Genomic DNA, 27,083 nt, shown 5'->3' on the forward strand with positions numbered 1-27,083 from the left:
GTGGATGTAAGTAGGATAGTAAATGACCATTGAATCAGATTCGAAGAATGTACAGTGTAACTTACTAATGTGAAAACTAAATATTCCTCGGGTATTACCTACCCGTTAAAATATTTTCACCATTAACAGTTTGTACAAAAGAACTTTTAATTACAATCTTTATGAAAATATATATACATATATATTTTCTTCAGATGTAATCATGGATTTAATGAGTCAATTATGATATTAATCTCATTTGATTTATCGTTAGAACTAGAATATATATAATCTCTAAAACACTAGAAATTACATATTCATCATGCAGAACGAAGATAAATGATTTAAAACGATTCTTAGAACGATGATTAAGTTCGAGGTATAGATTGTGATGTTGATACGTATAATGCGGATGTTGTTGTTTGTGGTTCTGGTTATGCTGCTGGTGCTGCTGATGGTGGTACTGTTGCTACCGGTATTGCCTCCAGTGCTTGTAATCTTTGCACCATATTCTCCAAAGTCACTACCCGAGTGCGAAGCTCGTTAACTTCTTCTATTACACCGGGATGATTGTCGGTTCGGACGAGCGGATGAATAAGATCTAGAATTTAAGATAATATATAGTCATGCCAAGATACCCTGGAAATGAGAGAGAAAATAGTATTACGAACAGGTTCGCCGGTAAGTGCTTCAAGTTCTTCGCCAAGAGGGGAATGTGCGGGATGGAAGGGATCACCTTCTTCTTGTCTCCAATGATTAAGTAGGCTATGAACCCACCCCCAATTCATCCAGAACTGATGATGGCTAATTGGTTGATCCATTTCGGTAACACTGTCTTCGGAGCTGGAGTCGATATTCATATCGGAATAGCTATCTAAATCTAAGGAATTTGAATTAGTTGCGAGTTCCATAGTGTACGATTAGGTAAAGAGTTTTCGATATGAAATGATTTTCGAATTTCGAATGATATTCTAATTATATATAGAATATCTGTACATACTTCCAAAGATCCCGTGGATTACGGAGGAAATTAAGGAAACGTGTCAGACAAGATTTAGTGTGATAGTATATGAATTTTTCTGTACACCATCTATGCAATAATTGCAATAAGACATGTCGAGACTGAATATGATAGGTAGATATTTTTTGATAAAGAACGGTAAGCAAAAATTTTGACATGCAGACCAGGTTCAAGTCTAGACTCATTAATATAACCTAACAACTACTAGGTCGAAGTCCAGACTCACTAATGCATCCTAACAACTACCTGTTAGACATACTAATGCAAGACCTGGTTCGCTACAACCACCGCTCTGATACCAACTTTAACAACCCGTCCTAATCCACCTGGACGAAGTCATCAACATTTGGTCCCATTGGGAGGAGTTGTCCTAAATATGCCATGAATGACTCCATGTAACATGAGCAAATGCACAGTGGAAGATTCCTTTCATACTTGAGAATAAACATGCTTAAAAGTGTCAACCAAAAGGTTGGTGAGTTCATAGGTTTATCATAACAATCATTTCAATATTTTAATAGACCACAAGATTTCTGTTTATAAATATATGTACACTCGCAAGTGTATAAAACCGTTCTGCTTATATTGAGGCCTCAGTAACCAACCTTAACAATAATATAATAAGTCATCTTCGCAAAGATGGATATGTACACTCGCAATTGTATAAATAATCCTCGAAGTACTAAACATCTGCCCACTAGCTCTAATGTCTAGTGCAGCCTACAGGATGGGGGTGTTAAGCCCGATAGATCTATCTTTAGGATTCGCGCTTACATGCTCTTATAACATATAACTAAATTACCTAGCACATCAATCCGCAGAATATCATTTTTAATCACTTGTCTCTATTTCGTAAAGCATTTATAAAAGCAGCGCATGTATTCTCAACATAAAAATATATATTACAAAAGCAATTAAAAAGGGAGCAAATGAAACTCATAGTACGGTATTCTGTAGTAAAAATACATATGACGGCATTGAACAAGTGTAGGGTTGGCCTCGGATTCACAAACCTATGTCATTCATATATATATATATATATTAAAACATATACTCACAATCGAACAATTTCATATATTATGACTTTATATATTATATATTTAATTTATATATTGTTTGAAAATGATTATTATTTATATAGTTATATATATGTAAATATTAAAAAAATATATATACCTAATTTGTTATATATGAATATTTATATAAGGATCATTAATATAATCAGTTCATACTTATATGTAATATAACTTATAAATTTATAATAATATATAATATTAATAATAGTAAATAAAAGTTGTATTTGATTAAAATGATAATATTAATGATAACATTACTTATAATAAGAATTATAATAAGTATCATAGTAATAATGATACTAGTAGTAAAAATAATAATTATTATTATATAGTTGTAATGATAACAATTTTTGTAAAAACGATAATAATTTTTAATATTAACAATATTAATAATGTCAGTCATATTAATAATACTTTTGTTAATAATAACAATAATAAATATAGTGCTAAAAATGATACTCATGCTAACATTTATGAAAATAATAATAAGTTGTATTATTTTGTTAATATTAATAATAATAATATTCATAATCATAAAATGATAATAATACTAAAATGATAAAATTAATAATAAAATGATAAAATTAATAATTATTATAGTAATGATAATGGTAATAAGGATTTTAATACTTATAAGTATGATTATAATTCTATTAATAATATTAATTATGATAATAATAATAATAATAATAATAATAATAATAATAATAATAATAATAATAATAATAATAATAATAATAATAATAATAATAATAATAATAATAATAATAATAATAATAATAATTAGAAAGAAAAAGATTGTATACCCTTTAAAAGAAATCGTTCTAAAAAGATTTGCCCAAGATCGGGCTCGAACCCGAGACCTCTAGCTAACCCGACACTCCTCTTAACCAGTCGTATGCTGCTAACATATTCGTTTTAAAGCAGAACCCATTTATAATTAACCTGTTTTTCTTTTCTGTTTCTATTCCCTCTTCTTCTTCCTAGTTTCAAACGATCCAGAATTTTAATACCCATCTATCAACTAGTTATTTATTTAATCTTAGGATATTCAAACAAAACATAATCGTTCATAAGTGGTGATTGGATTTAATCACAACAGAACAGAAATAAAAAAAATATAGCTGTAACATTCTGTGAAGAACACGACATGAACTCAATCTTCAATTTCGAAATCCTGAACGTTTTAGACAACAATTTCTAAATGAAATAGGTGTTAAATCAATCAAAGAAACTTTATCAAACATTAGTTGAACTCTAACTATAACAGATATCTCAAATTTTGTCAAAGATCATTCGTTTGACTTTTTGAAATAAAACTTTAACCTCAAAATTCAAGCTTGATACAAAGAATTGAAAGTTGAGATTTTAGAGAAAGTTTGTTTGTAGGATTCCTAACAAGACTACATTTTTAGATTTTTAAAATTGTTACAAAATCGAGTTTTGAAGAAATTGAATCAAGAACAGGGACTATCGACTAATTTTCTATTTTTTTGTTTTTAATTCTGCGAATTGTAGTAGTGTTATACATATAATGTGATTGAGGAAGTGATATGGTAACTTAATTTATCTCAGTTTTTTGTATTTGCCCATTGACACAGACCTGTAACCAATTGCAGACAGGATTTTAATCAGAAAATATAAAAAAATAATAAGATAGTCTAAAATCACTGATTGGTACGATCTGAAAGGTGTATCTAACAAATTGGAGATAGCAAACAAGATTAAACACTGTTGGATTAAGATGTAAAGCTTAATTTGAATCTATAATCGTACATATGATTTTATATATTAATAAATAATTATAATTATATTAATAATAATAATAAAATTCTAATAATATTAATAATAGAATTAATAATGATAATATTAATATTATCAAATAATACTAAAAATCATATTAATAATTTTATTAATGATAATAATTTGTATTTGTATTTATTTTTATGATAACTATAGAAATAATGATTTTTAATGATAATGTAATAATAATAATAATAATAATAATCATAGTAATAGAAATAATAAATGATAAAAATAATTAATAATATCAATAAAAATAATACACATAATAATACTAGAAGTAACATCAAGATAATACTAATAATAATAAGAATAATGTTAAAAGTAATAAAATAATGATAACAATAATATTAGTAATTAAATGTATGTAATTATATATATATATATATATATATATATATATATATATATATATAAATATATATATATATATATATATATATATATATATATATATATATATATATATATATATATATTAATAATACTGATAATAATTATAATGAAAGTAATATCATTAATATAACGACTTATAGTTTAACTTGTATATTAATACACTAACATTACATATTACTAATTATGTAATATTTAACAATTATATAATACATATAATATTTATATCTTTTATATATATTCAAATATACATATCGTAATAATTATTTATAGAAATCATATATTTTTATATATAGTTTCATTTTAAGTTACAACCTATTTATTTTGTACTTTATTTTATATTTTTAATTTAAATTATGTTTTATTACTTCTAATTATTATATATCCTTACATTTACATATATATACTTATTTATTTACAAACAATTGTCCGTGAATCGTCGAGAACAGTCGAAGGGTAATCGAATATATGAAACAGTTCAAAAATTTTGAGACTCAACATTACAAACTTTGCTTATCGTGTCGAATTCATATAAAGATTAAGTTTAAATTTGGTCGGAAATTTTCGGGTCGTCACAGTATTAATGCAACGAACGAAGGTAATTGCTTATGCGTCTAGACAATTGAAGATTCACGAGCAAAATTATACTACTCACGATTTGGAATTGGGTGCTGTTGTTTTTGCATTAAAGAACTGGAGGCACTACTTATATGGGGTCGAAAGAATTATAAATACCGATCACAAAAGTCTCCAACATATATTTGATCAGAAACAATTGAATATGAGACAGCGTAGATGGATTGAGTTGTTAAATGATTACGACTTTGAGATTCGTTACCACCCAGGGAAGGCAAATGTGGTAGCCGATGCCTTGAGCAGAAAGGACAGGGAACCTATTCGAGTAAAAGCTATGAATATAATTATCCATACTAACCTTACTACTCAAATAAAGGAGGTGCAACAGGGAGTTTTAAAAGAGGGAAATCTGAAGAATAAAATACCCAAAGGATCGGAGAAACACCTTAATATTCGGGAAGACGGAACCCGGTATATGGCTGACAGAATTTGGGTACTAAAGTTTGGAGATGTGAGAGAAATGGTACTTGGGGAAGCACATAAAACTAGATACTCAATACATCTCGGAGCGGGAAAGATGTACTGAGATCTCAAGAAACATTTTTGGTGGCCGGGTATGAAAGCCGATATTGCTAAGTACGTAGGAGAATGTTTGACGTGTTCTAAATTAAAAGCCGAACATCAGAAACCATCTGGTGTACTTCAACAAACCGAAATCCCAGAATGGAAATGGGAAAACATTACCATAGATTTCATTACTAAATTGTCAAGGACTGCAAGTGGTTATGATACTATTTGGGTAATAGTCGATCGTCTCACCAAGTCAGCACACTTTCTGCCAATGAGAGAAGATGATAAAATGTAAAAGTTGGCACGATTATACTTGAAGGAAGTCGTCTCCAGACATGGAATACCAATCTCTATTATCTCTAATAGAGATGGCAGATTTGTTTCAAGGTTTTGGCAGACATTACAGCAAGCATTGGGAACTCGTCTAGACATGAGTACTGCCTATCATCCACAAACCGATGGGCAGAGTGAAAGGACGATACAGACCCTTGAAGACATGCTACTAGCATATGTTATTGATTTTGGAAACAGTTAGAATCGACATCTACCGTTAGCAGAATTTTCCTACAACAACAGTTACCACTCGAGTATCGAAATGGCACCGTTCGAAGCACTTTATGGTAGAAAGTGCAGGTCTCCGATTTGTTGGAGTGAGGTAGGGGATAGACAAATTAAGGGTCCAGAAATAATCCAAGAAACTACCGAGAAAATAATCCATATTCAACAACGGCTAAAATCCGCTCAGAATCGGCAAAAGAGCTACGCGGACATTAGAAGAAAAGATTTGGAATATGAAATCGCTAACATGGTCATGATTAAAGTATCGCCTTGGAAAGGTGTTGTTCGTTTTGGAAAATGGGGAAAACTAACCCCGAGATACATTGGGCCATTCAAGATTATTGATCGTGTCGGACCGGTAGCTTATCGACTTGAATTACCTCAACAATTAGCCGGCGTACATAATACTTTTCACGTCTCGAATCTGAGAAATGCTTAGCCAAGGAAGATCTCACTATTCCTTTAGACGAAATCAAAATCAATGAAAAAATGCAATTCATTGAAGAACCCGTCGAGATAATGGATCGTGAGGTAAAAAGACTCAAGCAAAACAAGATACCGATTGTTAAAGTTCTATGGAATGCTTATAGAGGACCCGAGTTCGCCTGGGAGCGTGAAGATCAGATGAAGCTGAAATACCCGTACCTATTTCCAGAAGATTCGTCAACACCTTCAACAACTTAAAATTTCGGGACAAAATTTATTTAACGGGTAGGTACTGTAGTGACCCGATCTTTTCCATGATTATATATTAAATGAAAACTATCTTTACATGATTAAATGTTTCCAACATGTTAAGCAAATCAAACTTGTTAAGACTTGTTTAATTGAAATGAGTTTATGTAGAAAATTGACCACCCAAGTTGACCGGCGATTCACGAACGTTAAAACTTGTAAAAACGACATGATGATATATATATATATATATATATATATATATATATATATATTTAACATAATATTATGATAAGTAAATATCTCACAAGTATATTAACAATGAGTTATATACATAAAAATTGAGACTAGTGAATTAAGAAACTCGAAACGATATATATAACGATTATCGTTATAACAACGTCTTACTAAATACATATGAATTGTATTAAGATATTAATATACTATGTTTAACATGATAAAATGATAATTAAATATATCATTAAGTGTGTTAACAATGAATTACATATGTAAAACAAGACTACTAACTTAAGGATTTCGAAACAAGTTATATATGTAACGATTATCATTGTGATGACGTTTTAATATATATATATATATATATATATATATATATATATATATATATATATATATATATATATATATATATATATATATATATATATATATATATCGTATTAAGATATATTCATACACCATGTTATAATGATAATATGATAATTTAACATCTCATTAGATATAATAAACAATGGGTTAACTACATTTAACAAGATCGTTAACTTAAAGGTTTCAAAACAACACTTACATGTAACGACTAATGATGATTTAATGAGTCAGTTAAAATGTATATACATGTAGTGTATTAAGATGTACTAATACACTTTTGGAAGACTTCAAGACACATATCAAAACACTCATAATTATCAAAGTTGGTCACAATTACATTCTCATTCGCTTTCATCAACAATTCTACTCGTATCCATCTGTATTTGTACTCGTACAATACCCAACTTCTAGATGCATTTACTATTGGTATATACACTTCAATGATCAGCTCTTATAAGCCTTAATGAGTCACCTAAATATGTGGGAACCATCATTTGGCAACTAGCGTGAAATATCTAACAAAACAACAAACTAATGGAGCCTATATTGACTCCCCTAAATCACGTCCACATGCACACTCCATAAACACATTCTCATTTAATTTTTCTAGAATCAAACTCATCTCTCTCAAGTTCTCTCTTGATTTTCTAAGTTTTCTTCATTATTTTCTTCATAATCTAGCTCAATCTAGCTCAATCTAGTTAACCTAGATCAACATACAAAACAACTACTCAAGAACATATCAAGAACATTTTCAAGTTTGCAAGTTTACTTCCAAGCTTTCTAATTCATTCCAAGTAATCATCTAAGATTAAGAAACCTTTTTTATTTATAGTAGGTTATCTCTATAATTCAAGGTAATACTCATATTCAAACTTTGATTCAATTTCTATAACTATAACAATCTGAATTCGAGTAGTAATCTTACTTGAATATAGTTTAGTTAATTCTAAACTTGTTCGCAAACAAAGTTAATCCTTCTAACTTAACTTTTAAAATCAACTAAACACATGTTATATATCTATTTGATATGCTAACTTAATGATTTAAAACTTGGAAACACGAAGAACACCGTAAAATCGAACCTACGCCGTCGTAGTGAAACCGGGGGCTGTTTTGGGTTAGATAATTAACAACTATGATAAACTTTGATTTAAAAGTTTTTCTTCTAAGAAAATGATTTTTCTTATGAACATGAAACTATATTCAAAAATCATGGTTAAACTCAAAGTGGAAGTATATTTTTCAAAATGGTCATCAAGACGTCGCTCTTTCGACTAAAATGACAACCTCTTATAAAAACGACTTGTAACTTATATTTCTGACTATAAACCTATACTTTTTCTGTTTATATTATTAATCTTTGGTTCGATATGAAACCATAGCAATTGGATTCACTCAAAACGGATTTAAAACAAAGAAATTATGGGTAAAACAAAATTGGATATTTTTTCTTGTTTTAGCTACGTGAAATTTGTAACAAATCTATACTAACCATAACTTAACTAACTTATATTGTATTATACATGTATTCTAACATATATTATGTAATCTTTATAGACCATAGACACGTATACAATGTTTTGACATATCATATCGACGTCATTTATATATATTATTTGGAACAATCATAGTCACTCTATATGCGGTAATGATCGAGTTAGAAGAGTAAATCACAAGAGTAAAAATGCAATGATCGTGTACAATATGAAAGACCTTATATTATTTGACATATCATATATTATTTGGAACAACAATAGACACGTATACAATGATCGTGGCATCAAAATGGGAAGGACCTTATAAAGTCACAAGAGTAAATCATAATGGATCATACATGCTTGCTGCGCCATCCGGCGAGCAATATGAAAGAGCCTGGAATGCAATGAATTTAAAGAAATATTATGCGTAGTACTATATGCATGGACAGCTTGATCACCTATCAAATGCATGAGATATAGTCATAAATGTAAAAATTTCTTTTTAAATATGAATAACAGCAATTATTCTTATGGCAATATTGTTCATAAATTTTATGCGGCCAAGGATTTATTAGCCCAGGTGTCACATAGTTGTGTGTCATCCGTACCTGCAGAAAGAAAGATAACCTTTCGGTGGTAGAAGTACAATCATACTCAAAATGATTGTATCGATAGTGAGACATGTAAAACTCACTAAAGCATCGAAGTGTTAAAGCGAATCTACAAATGTCATGACACAAAACTTATACACAAAATGTAAAGCAAAACAAATAACGGACCATGGCGTCCTGCAAACTAGTTGAAGGCAAAGGTAATACACAACTTTTCCTCATAAATTTCATGACGAAAAGCGTATAACGGAAAATCTTATTTCAATATTTCAAGGCATGATGACTGCAAAGTAAAATATCAATATTTTATACATTTTTTAACTCAGAAAATGTCAATAACCTAAGGCATCTTCATAGCAATAACAGCGAATACAATATTAAAAGTTATGTAAGGCATATATAACTGAAAGCATGATATTTCATTCATTTTGGGGGGTATAATTTAATACATCATCAATAGTTACATCCGGATTTTTACAAAGATTTTCAAGATCAAAAAACCTCATATTTTCTATTGAAGCACCGGTTGCATCAGCTTCTGTGATAGCATTTTCATTGATCTTTAATGTAATTACCTCAGACAGAGGATTTGGAAGTTCTGGTAGTTTTCTCTTCATAAAATTGAAAAAACTTAACCGTTCAGCAGATTTAGCAAGGCGGACAAACTCACGAATCCTGTGAGATAACGCCTGGCAGTTAAAAATACTGTTAACAAGAGCAGGATTCCAAACAATTAGATGTCTTTCATTATCCTCTTTGGCTTTAAGCTGTTCTTTCATAGCATTATTCACCTTTACTAATTCTTCAATCCTGCTCAAGTGTTGATTTTCTCTGAATGACAGTTCTTTCACTTGTTTACTATATTCTGCCCTCTGAATGTTACAGTTCAAAAAATTCCTCTTCATTATGTTGTAATACTTCTTAAGGATGTAGCCACTTGTTCCATCTTGGTTATTTTCTCCTTTTCAACCGATAGTTCCTTACTCGTGGTAATTTCATTGCTCTGCAATTCAGATAGGCGTTGAAGGTCATTTAACCCAGAAGAAATGTTAAGAATGATACTTTGTGCTTTAACCTTCTTAGCATCTGCATCAGATAGGTTGCTAAAAAATTGGGCTAATGATGGACATACCATGGCGTTCAAGAAATTCATGAAACCCTCGTAAGAGTATGGTGGTCCTTTTAGAAAGGAGGAAAGTATATTTGTGTCAAGATTGGGAAGCATAATTTGTTTTTGAGAAGAACTAGTGCCAGCTTCTTGTTGAGCGGATGGTGGAGCATTTTGACCAGTTCTTCTTCTCTTGGCGTTAGGCGGAAGAGTTTCTAGCATATTATCTTGGTGTGGTGCAGTAGCTGTTTGAGATAAAGGGAAATTATTACTTATAAATGAGTTCCAATAAGACTCACAAGACTTCAAAGGTGGCATAATGTATAAAGAAGGGTTTGGATTATAAAATTCACCAGTACTGGGCCTAAAAGAAAACAAATTCAGGTTTTGGTCTAGTATTTTACATAATTCAATGTTATCATTCTTATTACCCGAGGCACGACATTCTCTAGAAGCAATTGATTTCATACCTATGTCCATTTCTTCTTCTTCTTCTTCTTCCTCCTCCCTTGCAGCATCCTTTTCAGGAATGGGAGTGTCGTCAATAATTTTTGTGTGGTAAAATTAAGTTGTGAATAAGAAGCATTTTATTAGCATACATGGCAAAAATAAGCACTTACTTTTTCTCCCGAGAAGAACACAGACATAGCCTTGCGTAATATCCTAATCTTGGCTTACAGATGTCAATGATAGCATATGTTCCCCATATTTGACATCGTTGATTTGTTCACCTTTAACTTTTTAAGCAAAGTATTCTCTTTGCTATTTAATCTCGGAAATGTAATTGATACGGGATGAATGTATTTACGCCAAAATCGAACAGATGAGTACTTATCAGCAATTGCATCCTCATTTATGAAAATAAAAGAATCGTGCCAATCATGATAGGGATGATCAAGTGCAGGTCTCAAAAATCCATCAACTTTGCTGAATGTAAACCAACCTTTTTCATAAGATGCTATACGCACCAAAGAACAAAATATCCGCAAAGATGGCACTATTTTACTCACATGACAATACATCTCAAATATGAGAATTTTTCGAATAGCTGCTGGTTCGAATTGACCAACGGTGACTCCGTAAAACTGGCAAACTTCTAAGAAGAATGGCGTGAAAGGCAGTCGTAAACAATAGCTGAGAAATGAATAACCATAGACAGCAACCTTACCAGGAGGTGGTGAACACGCTCTAGCATTAATTGCAGGAATTATTGGCTCAGCACCAGCTAATCTTGGAAAATGTCGCAACAGTACTGCTAAGTACTTGTCAATCACTCTGCTGTGAATCTTTGTGACATCCTTTGTTGTCGCCATTTAAGGTTTTAATAAAACAGGAAAGGAAGAAGATATTGATGGTAAAAGATGAAGATTGGTAAGAAAAAGTTGTAAAAGTGAAAGATCGATTAGGGTTGTTTGGTAGTTAAAAAGGAAGGAAGATGTGACAGCTGTGACCGATGGTAATTTTGGGGTTTTATTTTCACCCACACACGTGTATGGACAGAATTCCTTCGATAAACGCGCCTATTACTCCCGGGAAACCCAAGAATCGACCTATTTTAAAATTCAAATTTTTAGTTTAATAACTTAACCAGTTTTCAAATGCTTTAGTCATTAAACTGGGGGGACTTAATGGTGTATCCTATCGTATACACGCATAAAGGCATAATATTTTCATGAAATTGGCATCAAGAACACTGAGAACAATAGTTTTGTAAGACTATCTTTCTAGCGTTTTCCGCTGTGTAGGCTGCTTCCGTCATGCATAAGCCCTGAAGGCCGCCTAGTGCTTAAGCCCTGACTGGAGAACGTCACATCCAGCGCATATTTCGGATCAAAAATAACAGAACGTATCATCATCTGACACGTGTCCCCGAACAATCTGGTGGATCTATCACTATAAATAGACCCCTTGGGTCATTATTTTACATATTCAGACACTCTGACAACTTGTGAGTAGAGATTTCACCTTTCTCTCTCACATATTACTTTCTCTCACTAGAAGTCATCCGGCTAACAGCTTAATGCTAAACGGACAAAAGATTGATTAAGCCACCCCACAAGTTTCTATACATGTGAATCGGGTCTGCAGGGATTATTTCCCGAGGGTAAACATCAATCGGCAACACTCCCCCACTCTTAGCTAGATACTTCTAGTATTGTGCTGATACACTAAGTCTTACCTCATAAGGAAATAGGTATCAACACTATACAGGGTTGAGGTTGATTCCAAAATAATATATATACTTTGAGTTGTAATCGAGTCTGAGACTTGTATACACTGGGTCATGGATTGATTCGAAAAATTATATTGATTTATTTATGTACCACTAATTGTGGACTACTAACATTAGACATTTAATTTAACAACTTAAATCATCAACATGTAATAAAAATGTTATGAAAATATTTCGATCATACTTTGATATGTATGTATATATTTATTATAGGTTCGTGAAAATATTTCGATCATACTTTGATATGTATGTATAACATTTAAGTGCACTATAGGTTCTGTTTTGGGGATATTCTAGATGCATTTTATTAATGTCGGTTACCAGGTGTTCAAACATATGAATGACTTTTATACAGCTGGTTGTTTATGAGAAATGAAATCTTGTGGCCTATTATTACGATTTGATAAATATATAGGTTAAACCTATAACTCACCAACATTTTTGTTGACATTTAAAACATGTTTATTCTCAGGTGATTATTAAGAGCTTCCGCTCTTTCATGCTAAATAAAGACAGGAATTGGAGTCTGCATGCTTGTATAATATTGTTTTAAAAACTGCATTCGGAGACTTAAGTTGTTGTGTAATATTATTGTAAACCATTATGAAATGGTCGTGTGTAAATGCTATATTTTAGAATATTATTATCTGATAATCTTCGTGATGCTTATTAAACCTTTATCAATAAAATAAAGGTTATGGTTTGTTTTAAAAATCGAATGCAGTCTTTGAAAAACGTCTCATATAGAGGTCAAAACCTCGCAACGAAATCAATTAATATGAAACGTTTATAATCGATATGAACGGGACATTTCACATGAGGCACCTCTATTCATGCTTTTGAGCATACTAGTCGAAGCATGTCAAGTAATAATGATCAATAACATAGATATGATAAGTCTAAACTTAAAAATCATACACTAAGTTTCAAGTTATTCAACTAAGAGCATATCTCTTTGTATACTTATTGATGAACATACGTAAAACCTAAACATATAGAGCATGGTAATATTTCATTTATCATGTTATTATCAAAGCTAAATTGGTGTTCAAGAAATCACTTATTAGGTTGACTAGTCCAATTTTAGCAAGAGGATGCATACATATATGAGATTCAGAAGAAGTGGTACCTTAATCGAGAAAGTTTGTTTCATCCATAAGCCTTTAGCACATGATCTTTCAATTTCTATATACTCAAATTTGGTAGTAGAGAGAGCTACAGGTGTTTGTTCCTTTGAGAGCCAAGAAGTTATGCATAAACCAACTAATGCATGTACACCACTCTTCTAAATAGTAGCTATCCATCATTATCCGAATCTCCAAGGCACATGATATTCATGATGCATAGAACCCTTTAGATTTCTCTAAATATCCTTTTAATGGCTCGAAAGTGTGACGTATTTAGACTCTCCTTTGCTTGGGTGATGAGCATAGGTGCGTTTGAAGTCTCACAAGCATTGTTATAAATATATGCATACATAGAACTCGAGAATAATTATAGTAAGCATATATCAAAATAAAATAAGCAATCATGCATAACAAGCTTAAATAGAATTCACATTACAAGTAACAATCATGCATAGCAAGAAAGTAATCATGATAATCAAATAAAGGCATGTTCCATAACATGAATTTTGATGAGCATATTCATAACCTAAATAACTAGATCGGGTAGGCATTTAACTCGCAATTCATATCAAAATACGATATACGTTAAATCACTACTTATTTAGTTATCTTTTCAAACATAGCCCCAAAGTGCACTTAAATGTTATAACATAACAACCAATCACAGAATTCAAGGCAAACAAGCTACTATCCAATTACTTATCAGGCACTCAACAATTATGATCTAAGATATTTATCATCATGTCAACATATGTTATTAACTTGACTATGAATAATGTTAACAATTTAGAGTGTTCTATTAGATCAAGAGCACAAAAATATCCAAGTATAATTTTTCAACATGTTAATAAATTATAAGCATGTAAGCACATAAGCATGATGAAAAGTATATAGCATGTTGGATGTAGCAAATATTAAGCACAATGTCCTCATAAATAAAATTCAATTAACAAGTTAAAGATCTTTAAGTGTGTAGGGTAACATCTTTCAAGGTGGTTTCAAGCAACATAGGTTCGAAAGAGATAACTCAGTTTGTCAAGCATGAAGATCATATGAGCATGCGAGTATGACAAGTAGATTTGCACATATACGAACACATAAGCATACAAATATGGCAACTAGATGTTGCACACACACTTATACAAGCAATGAACATATATATGGCATATATAATAGTTAAAGATTATGCAGTTTACACCTAGTGTATAATGAGCGGAAGCCTAGAGTTAAGGCTAGAGTGTAAAGCATACCATAAAGCATTCAAGTTTCTCTATCAAGTACATTTCAAACTTATCATCCATGAGTTCGAAGAACTTATCACAAAGAAAATGGTTAATTGGATCAATAACCAAGTCATGAACATCTATTTGCATAATTAAGATTTCATTCTAATACTTCTTATCAAATAATGTATTGTAAACTTTTTACCATTTCTCATTCATGACCAAGTAAGAATGTCCTAAGTCTATCAATAGTCATTTCCATATGCATTCTTAGCTTTCATTCTTATGAAACACATATAATCAATTAAAATCCTTGTGGGTTCTTTCATTATGATTGGTTTTAGAAACTTCTCATTTATTTTCGATGTGATTGTTAAACTAGATAATTGAAATGATTTAGTTCTAGTTTTTAGTTCAAGGACATTTTTAACTATTAATCACATTGTGTTGGACTTTTCATTTGATTATTTCTTTAGCATGCTAGGATGTCTATTTTGACCTTGTAAGGTTTTAATTTCTAAAGAGTATCATAGAGACCTACCTGCCTTTAGAGTCACACCTACACCTTTGAGTGATAATCTAGCATTGATTTCAATAGGTGTGTCTAATGCCTTAGCACTTATCTAAAAGGTTATTTGTTCAAGGTGTTCATTTGGCGCAAACCTAATCCTAGATTAGCATGAATTATTCTTAAAGTTTTCTAACCTTAAAGATTAACAATCATCCGTCCTAATATGTCTAAGTGTGTTTTAGGCATTTGACAACTCAACAAACGCTTATGCGTTTGACTAACAAATTTTTTACCAATGACTACTATTCTAGCAATTTAGACAAGAATAATATCATTTAAGTGTAAGCCTATAATGAGTTCTTTCATCACAAATGTATCTCATTAAGCATATAGAAATCATATACAACCCCTTTAGTAAGACTACAAAGTTGAACTTTGAAAATCTACACTATACCTAGAAAATGGAGAACTTAGACTACACACTTAAGATCTAATTTGTTTCCTATTGATGTCTCCTAAGATTTATTTGTTATGATTCTTTTTATCCTCTCTTAATGCTAGCATCTTTTCTTGAGTATTTGCTTGGTTAAAGTAATTTAATGAGAATGATCTTTTTAACATTTTAGCTCACTTAGTGATCATCATAAATTACATTAGGTAGATCTCTAGTGATTAGTTTCATGGTCATGTGTCCTAATCTTATATGCCATCAAACTGAAAACATTTATTGACGTAACGCATATATTGACATGTTTTATCTTTCACCAATTTCACTTGCAAGCATATAAGACATTCTACCTAATTGTAACATGTTTCTATTTTCAAATAAGTTGTGACCTAACTAGCATGTTAAGATATATGCACATAGCAAGCTAGAATTCAAGTAGCACATTTATATGCAAGAAATGTTACATCTACCGATAATGGTCCTTCAAATATGTCCATCAAACATTACATCACTATCAACATGTTCTTTGTTCTCGGTGTGACATGTGTTTTGAGTACTTTTGATTACATCGTCTTCCACCACATTTGTTAACAAACCTACAACTTGTTAGAGACACAAAACGTGGTACCCAATGTTTTTTGGGTCCGAGATTGTTAACATCAAATATTCTCATAATAACTCATCTATGTACCTTTCTCAAATGAATAGAGTATTGTTCTTTTAGACATGTTTATATTTTAGAATTTGGTAAATCAAGTTTATGTCTTGAGTGAGAACAATTGAACTTGCACACTTATATTTGTTTGACACTTACTACACACTTATGGTTAAAAACTTGACATTTAAACAAGTGTAGTTTAATAAGCTTCACATTGGAAAATGTTTTAGGTCTTGTCAATAAATAATGTAAAACTAATGTTATAGCCAATTTAAAAATATTCAACATCTAAAAGTGTTAAGTTTTATAAATCGTGTTTTTGAAAAGCTTGTGATCGATTCACAAAGGCGTATTTGGTATCTTTAAAAATCACTTTTACCACTTTTTGTTATTTGAAGAAAGATATAATTTTTTTTAAAATAGTCATAAGCTAGTGATTATGGTTTCATATTATTATTACCACTAAGTAACCTTTTGTTTAACTATACGAGTTTCTAGAATACTTTTTGAGATGCTTAGAGTCTAATCTTAGATATTATGTCTATCACTTAAGGCTCTAAGATATGTGACAACCTATGTATTATAGCATGTAAGATCAATTAATCAAGCACACATCAAGTAATAACTCATGTCATTTTTCATACAAGGATTCAAGGCATAAGTAATTTCAATTATCACATATATTGCATTGACCTAAGTTTCATGGAAAGTTTCATGACAAGTTTCAAGGTGCTTCTATTCTGTACTTATAGTTGTGATTTTAACTCAACCCCACATTTTTCTTTCCATACTTAGTATGTGAGAATAAATTAACTTGATTTATTCAAAGAATGATTCTTTGTTCACGATTTTCATTTTAATCAATATTTTGTTAATTATCACAACATATAGAGTACACAAGCATTTAAATAAACCTATTAATTTATAGATTTTTACTAAAAACAAGCAAACTTACCTCACCATGTGAAAGGTGGTATTTTTCCTCAATGTAATGGATGTAAGTTTGAGCATTCATGTTCCTTTTTTGACTCCTCATCACGTACGTGTTTTGAAGTTTCTAGATAATGCGTTTCTTCATTTTCTTCCTTGAAGGGTCCAACTTCATTTGAGTCTTGACCATACCATCTCATACGAAAATTTTCATCGTGATGCAAGACTAACTTTTCCAACATATATTTTGCGTTCCGAACAAGTACAGCTTAGTTCCAAGATCTTTGACTCGGGTTTTTGCATAAAATAGTTTAAGACTTTACAAAAATGTTTTTTTGAGCAAAGATTAGAGCAACCGCTCTGATACCAATTGTAAGTAACTAGAGGGGGGTGAATAGTTACTTAATGGTTTCTTAAAACCTTTTCAAAATCTTTAGCCATTAAAAGATAAGTTTTAAGTGTGGAAGTTTTCGTGTTTGTTAATGCAAGTATGTAAAGAATGTAAGTGCACAAACACGAGGATTTATAGTGGTTCGGGAGAATGTTAACTAATCCTCCTTAATCCACTCCCCAATTATACGAATTGAGATTTTTCTTCACTGTGATACCCCAAATCTAGTGGAGTTTCCGGATACAACACTAGCTCCTCGATAAGCCGCTACTTATGAACCCTTACGTCCCTGTGAAGAATTCACAAACACCAAATGCTCTTACCACAAGATCCTAATACTCTAGCCTAGTGAAATCACAACTACCTTCTAGATCTCTTTAAGAAGATAGCTTAAAATTAAACTAAGCTTACAATCACTCATAGTTCTTTAATAGGTCACACCAACTTAATTCCTAATGGAATTGATCAACTTCCTAGATCCCTTTAAGGAAGTTGAATCATTAAGCAAGATGGTGTTTCCTATCATAAGAACTATCTAACTTCCTTGACCCCCTAAGGAAGTGTCTTACAAAGTAAACCTAAAGATACAAATGACAAGCATGAAGTTTACAAAGTAATTCTACTTAGTGTAAGTAGAATCTCTCTTTCTCTCTTATAATCTCTCCATTGATATGTGCTTGAGGTTTAGGAGATCAATAGATATGACTTTGAAAGAATGTTGGAAAGAGGTAGTTTTCAAATGCTTCAAGGCCTGGAAGCTGTATGGCTCACTGCACGGTCGACCGTGGATCGACCGCGCTCCTACTGGACAACTTTTCAATATATCCGTTAAAGCTCCTTTTTCTTTGAATTTTTTGACTTCTTTACCCAATATAGAGCCTTGATGTTATGCGAGGTGTATATAAAATAGCTTTATATTTTAGCAGGAAATACTATTAAATACGATATAATTTTACACAAGATATTTATTTATTTAGAGAATGGATATACTTAAACCTTGCTACAACACTTATAGGCAGTGTACCTAATCGTACAGTAGTGTAGTTTTTAGTAAGTCCGGTTCGTTCCACAGGGAAAATCTTTAAACAAAGCTTAACGCTATATTAGTTTACTTTTATAAAAATACAAATATATATATAAGTGATATTATTATTATAAAGGGGGGTTTTTACCGTTTAATGACCGGTTTGTCAATTTTAAAACTTTAGTCGTAGTTAAAACAAAATGTAAAATATTAAATAAATAAAAGACTTAATTTTAAGCGTAAAGTAAATAACGATAATGAAATTATGAATAATAAAAGTGTGATAAACTTGCGATAATTAAAAAGTACGATAATTAAAAGTGCAATTAAATACAATAACAATAAATAAAAATGCGATAATTAGAAGTGCAATTAAATATAAAATAAAGGAAATTAAATATGAAATAAAAGAATTATGCTTATTTAAACTTCCGTAATCATGATGTTTGACGTGTTGATTTTAGTTTTATGCCCATGGGTTAATTGTCCTTTGTCCTGGATTATTTAATATGTCCGTCTAGTTTTTGTCCATAACAGTCCATCAGTCATAAATATAAAGTGCGAGTGTCCTCGTCAAATTATCCTTATACCCGAAGTTAAATATTCCAACTAATTGGGGACTTAAACTGTAACAAGGTTTTATTACTTTGTTTAATAATTACACCAGGATGTCGACTGAGTGTAACCCAAGGTTTTAATACTTTGTTAACAATTATGCCAAGTGTCCTTGTACATAATTTCACCCCTGTTTTAATAATTCTAGTGGCTATTAATCCATTCCCGTGTCCGGTTAAATGAACGATTATTTGTACATATAAATACCCCGCCCATCGTGTCGGATTGAGTGTATATGGTTATTTATAGGGACGTTCAATTGTAAATCTTTATATTAAAATTAACAAACTATCATTTAGTTAAACAAATATAAAGCCCATTAATAGCCCATAGTCTAATTTCCACAAGTGTCGTTCTTTTATCCAAACCCCAATTATGGTACAAAGCCCAATTACCCAATTTTAGTAATTACCCAACATCATGATTACTTCGGATTAAATAAGCATAATAATAACTTAGCTACGAGACATTAATGTAAAAAGGTTGAACATAACTTACAATGATTAAAAATAGCGTAGCGTTACACGGACAGAATTTCGACTTACACCCTTACAACATTCGCTAACATACCCTTATTATTAGAATTAAAATTAAAATTAAAATTAAAATTATAATATATATATATATATATATATATATATATATATATATATATATATATATATATATATATATATATATATATATATACGTTTTTAGGATAGAGAGATAGGTGGATATATTTTGGCCAAAACGCGTTGAATTTATAGGACCTGGGCTGGATTTCAGAGCCATGCGATCGCATGGCTTTTGTGCCTCCAGGCCATGCGATCACATGGCCAGCTGGGAGAAGTCACATATCTTTGTTTTCTTTCTTGCCGACGTTTATAAATAATAATATAATATATAAATAATTATAAGAATTATTTAAATATTATATTTTATTTATGTGCATAGTTAACTTGTAATTTTTAGTCCGTTGCGTCGAGCGTTGAGAGTTGACTCTGGTCCCGGTTCCGGATTTTCGAACGTCCTTGCGTACAATTTAATATCTTGTACTTTGCGTTTTGAATCTTGTACTCTTGTAATTTTGAGACGTTTCTTATCAATAATTGGAACCTCATTGATTGTATTTTGTACTTTTGAGCTTTTTGGTTGTTTGCGTCTTCAATTCGTCGAATCTGTCTTTTGTCTTCACCTATTATTATTTAAACGAATATCACTTGTAAATAGAACAGTTGCAACTAAAAGCTTGTCTTTCTTGAGGAATAATGCTTTGAAATATATGTTCGTTTTTAGCATTATCAAGCCTACAAAAGATGCTTAATACACCTAGAAGTTAACTTCATTACCCATTTAATCTTGTACATATTCATGGAGGTTGACATGTGCTAGCTAAAGAGAAAAGTCCAATGTCCTTGACCATTGTCATTGATTTCCTAATAAGGTAAATGCAGATTTTTGTCCCTTGACAAACCACTAGCATCCAAACTTCATTACCCAAATCTTTAAACTCTTTTCTTCATCTTTGATGGAAGTATCTTTCCCATTGAAACCTTGTTACAACTCCATTAAACTAGTTTAAGAACACTTTGACTAGTTGAACTAATCACAAAGATACATCACTACATTCCAAACCTCATACCTCATGTCTTCACCAACTTGTCTTTTCTTTCATGGAAGTATCTAACTCTTTAGAACCTTGTTACATCTTAAATGAACTAGTTTAAATCTAGTTGGAGCTTAATGATCCTTGTTACAACCTTGACTAGCTTGAACTAATTACATTTACTTACATACAATGATACTTAAAAGTAATGGAAGAGCACCTTTTTAATTGGGACTTTAATGACCATTATTAGTATGTTTAAATGACATCATGTAATAGGATAAAAAGATATAACACTTGTGTGTTTAATCTTATTTCAAGTTAAATTGTCATTAAGGTGTCATTAGGTGTGATTAATCAAGATTACCATCTTTTTGTTCAAAACTCTTTTGAAAACAAAGAAAGCAACTATTCTAAGTATATTTAGAAAGGTTTTGTAAATTATAGATGCCTCAAAGTGGTCTAACTCAAAGTGAATGGATTTGGTAACAGGAAGAACTGCGACCGATCCACAGTCAGCCGTGAGGTCGACCATGGATCATATTTTCAAAAATCGTTTGAAAATGTTTGTACAGGGCATCTAAGGTAAGGCCTACGGTCGACCGTGGATCAAGCACACAAGACTTGGTGTTATCATCAAAATAAAGTGGTTAACATTTGAATATTAATATTGGATCACTAACCAACAGTGTCAATTCAAGTAGACAACACAGGAAACCATCATGCTTGTAATGGAGCATGATTTTCCTAAGTGTTGTGTATTGCTCCAGCCTCTGCTGGTTCTTCAGTTATTAGTTCTTCACTTGATCTTCGTACTGGTTCTGCATACATCCTATGCTGGTCATGAAGTAACCTTAAATCTTGAACTATCTTGTGCTGATAGTGAAGGAAGTACACTAAACATATAAACACAACATACAAGTTGTTTCAAATAAATAAACTTAGCCAGCATGTACATTACAACTAGTGTTCATACATACGTCATAATTAAATCATTAATTCTGTAGGGGACTCAACATATATATATATATATATATATATATATATATATATATATATATATATATATATATATATATATACATATATATATATATATATATATATATATATACATACATACATATGTATATGTATATATACACACATGTGTGTATACACATATATACATATACATGTGTGTATACATACACACATGTGTGTATACACATATATACATATACATGTGTGTATACACATATAGACATATGTATATATGTACATATACATATGCATATGTGCATATACATATGTATATGTACATATGCACATATATATGTATATATATATATATGTACATATATATACATATATATATGTATATATATATATATGTATATGTACATATACATATGTATATGTACATATATACATATGTATATGTACATATGTACATATGTATATGTATATGTACATATGTATATGTATATGTACATGTATATACATATGTACATGTATATGTACATATGTACATCTGTATATGTATATGTACATGTATATACATATGTACATGTATATACATATGTATATGTATATACATATGTATATGTATATGTATATGTATATATATATATATATATACATATGTATATATGTACATGAGACGACCCGTCCTAATCCATAAGGACGAATACAATAACATATGATTACATTACGAGGTTCTGACCTCTATATGATACATTTTACAAACATTGCATTCGTTTTTAAAAGACAATCTTTCTTTACATCGAAAGTTGACGGCATACATACCATAATATATCCAACTATAATTGACTTAATAATAATCTTGATGAACTCAACGACTCGAATGCAACGTCTTTTGAAATATGTCATGAGTGACTCCAAGTAATATCTCTAAAATAAGCAAATGCACAGCGGAAGATTTCTTTTATACCTGAGAATAAACATGTTTTCAAGTGTCAACCAAAAGGTTGGTGAGTTCATTAGTTTAACATAATCGATCATTTCCATAATTTTAATAAACCACAAGATTTCATTTATTCAATAAGCATACACTCGCAAGTGTTTAAAAATTCATTCATATGGATTGAACACCTGGTAACCGACATTAACAAAATGCATCTAGAATATCCCCATATATATAATCTAAGTACTAAAGCAGTTCAAATTCTCTGAATGGGGCTTGTCAATAGCCCATAGATCTATCTTTAGGATTCGCGTCAATTGGTGGCAATTATAATAAACACCAATTCTTAGATTACCAAGTTTAACAAGGGCGATATCCGGTATAACAATTCAACCATAGAATGTAGTTTCGATTACTTGTGTCTATTTCGTAAAACATTTATAAAAGCGCATGTATTCTCAGTCCCAAAAATTTATATATTGCAAAAGCATTTAAAAAGGGAGCAAATGAAACTCACGGTACTGTATTTTGTAGTAAAAATACATATGAAGACATTGAACAATGTAGGGTTGGCCTCGGATTCACGAACCTATATCATTCGTATATATATTAATACATATACTTGTAATCGGACAAATATGTATATTATTAGTAATATAAGTTTTAATATTAATAACTTATATGTTTCATTATATTCATTTTATTTATTTTAATAAATAAGATATTAATATAATTTACTTTTGTGTTATTAAATATATCGTTATATGAATATCATTTGCTAGTTAAATTAATGAAAATATTAAGATATGGATGATAATACTATTAGATTTAATAATAATAATAATATTAATGCAAATTTTATATAAAATGATAAGTTTAATAATAATAATAATGATAATGAAAATAATAATTTTGATAATAATACATAATACTTAATAATAATTATTATTATTATACGATCTTATTACTAATGATAATCTTTATAATAATACTTTTGTTAATAATAATAATAAGTCTACAATGATACAAATACTAATATTAATGATAATAATAATAATAGTTTGTGTTATTTTCATAGGAACAATAATAATACTAATCATATTCGTAATAATAATAATAATCATACTTTGTATTAATAATAGTAATACTTTTAGTTCATAACGATATTACTTAATAATAACTAAAATGATAATAATAAAAATCATGTTATAACAATAACAATAATTAATAATGATCACAATATCAATAATAATACTACTACTGGTTATAATACTTATAGTTGTGATGACAATAATAATAATTGAACTAATAATAATAATAATAATAATAATAATAATAATAATAATAATAATAATAATAATAATAATAATAATAATAATAATAATAATAATAATAATAATAATAATAATAATAATAATGAAACCATAATAAAAAGGCTACCTTAATTAGAATGAGTTAAAACAAAGAAACTCTCGATGCCGGGACTCGAACCCGTGACCTTCCGCTCGCCCGGTAACACCCTTAACCATAGCACCATTTCGATTTTTCTGATTATATGTCAGACTCAAATATATTAAACCCGTATTTTCTTGTTTCTTATTTCTTCTTCTTCTTCATAACGAAATCAACCAGATGTAAATCAAACAAACCACTAATTACCTATCTAGTTTTAGGACTTGAAGTCTATATACAGAAACGATTTAATTTAATGTTTGAAATTAACAGAAAGTAAGAAAGATGGATACCTGCTGTTCGACGTTGTAAAAAAAATAATAAATTTGATTTTGAATTAGAGAATGTTTTATATAAAAGTTTCTACACGAATTAGTTTGTAAATCATATATAAAAACGTTTGGAATCATCAATTTATACATAAACTCAAAAATGAATACGAATTTTGCCAGGAACACTACGATTGACTTTTAAATCCTAAACTTTGACTCATAAATTGATAATCAATATGAAAAATTGAAATCTAAAAACTTACAGATAGTTTCATTAAGGAATTCCTAACAAAATGGCATTTATACTTTTTGCAATTTGTTTTGAATTCGTAATTTAGCCAAAAAGTTACATGTACAGAGTACTATACGTGTTCTTCATTATTTCTGTTTCAAATTAATTAAATAAAAGCTGTAATGGTGTTTGTGTTTGATAGATGATATTGATGATGAGAGAAACTAGATGTGTTAGTTAAAATCATTGGGTAATTCATTTGTTATACAGCCAATTTGATCGACGGAACCATATTCCCAAGGACAGCAAAAATTATAAAAAAATATAAAAGGTTGAGTGTGATTGTTAACAAATTTTTGGATTCATTCATGTGATGATACAATGATTCGTACGATCTTAAGAAAGAAGAACAAATCATAAACAGTTTGATAGTGATTTGAAATTGATTATGTAATTATTTGTATATATATGTTTGTATATAACAGTACCTGTGTCTATACGTATATGTATATGTAATCACATATATAATACTGTATTTATGCACGTAAATGCAACTGATAATAATCTGTATTATTATTACTATATACGCATTTTAATAATAATATCAATACTAATAATAATTATATAAATAATAATAAGTTAATATTAATAATTAATAATAATAATGATAATAATATCAATAATAATAATAATAAATATATTAATAATAAATAATAAATAATAATGATAAAAAATGATAATGTTAATAAGTTTAATAATAATCATAATAAAAATGATATCACTAATATTATAACTAATACTAGTAATAACACTACTTATAATACTATTAAAATGATATTGCTAATGATAATCATGTATCAAATTACATGTATCAAAATGTATATATAATCATTTTATTAGTGTTAATAATACTGATTTTAATATAAATCTTATTTTAATGAAAGTACTAATATTATAAATGTAGCAATTATATTTTATCTCTTAGTAATTAAATATATTGATTTTACATATTATTAAGTATGTAGTATTTAATAATATCTATTATGCATAATAACACATATCAATTGTTTAATACTTATATATATTTCATATCTATAATATTAATTAGGTATAGAAAACCATGTGCATATATTTAATTATTTATTTATATATATATATATATATATATATATATATATATATATATATATATATATATATATATATATATATATATTCATTTTAATAGCAATTTAATTATTTTGTATATTATTTTGTATCGCCTTTTACGTATTTAACTCTAATGCTTAAATTATATTTTATAATTTTGAACTATTATAATTACTTATATATATATATATATATATATATATATATATATATATATATATATATATATATATACATATTTATTTACAAACAATTGTTCGTGAATCATCAGGAATAGTCAATAGGTAATTGATAATATGAACACAATTCAAAATTGTTAAGACTTCAACATAATAGACTTTGCTTATCGTGTAGAATCATAATAAGATTAAGTTTAAATTTGGTCGGAAATTTCCGGGTTGTGACAGTACCTACCCGTTAAAGAAATTTCGTCTCGAAATTTGCGTGAGGTGGCATGGCTACCAATAAAAAATGTCTTCTTGACAAATATGAGTTGATACATAGGGTTTTATCATCATTGAGTAATATGGATAAAACAATTCGTTTATTTGAAGAGTACGAGTGAAGCTATCACTAAAGAATGAATTGAATAAATGAAGGTTCGTCTTAACTGGTGACGTATTCACGATTGATTTTTGGAATTTAAGGGATTTAAAGATAATCTTCGAAATCTATATAAGATTTTATTCATCGAGATTTGAGGAAAGTTAAGATCTCTTTAATTAAATGCGATGATCCATCCCGATTACTACGTCTCATATTTCCATTATAAATTTACCATTTCTGTTCCATTAGTTTTCACCACTTCTATACTCAATTTCCAAATTCAAAATATTGTGATAATGCTTAATCCAGTTCTAATCC

The sequence above is a fragment of the Rutidosis leptorrhynchoides genome, chromosome 6 (genome assembly GCF_046630445.1).
Source record: "Rutidosis leptorrhynchoides isolate AG116_Rl617_1_P2 chromosome 6, CSIRO_AGI_Rlap_v1, whole genome shotgun sequence".
Lineage (NCBI taxonomy): Eukaryota > Viridiplantae > Streptophyta > Magnoliopsida > Asterales > Asteraceae > Rutidosis > Rutidosis leptorrhynchoides.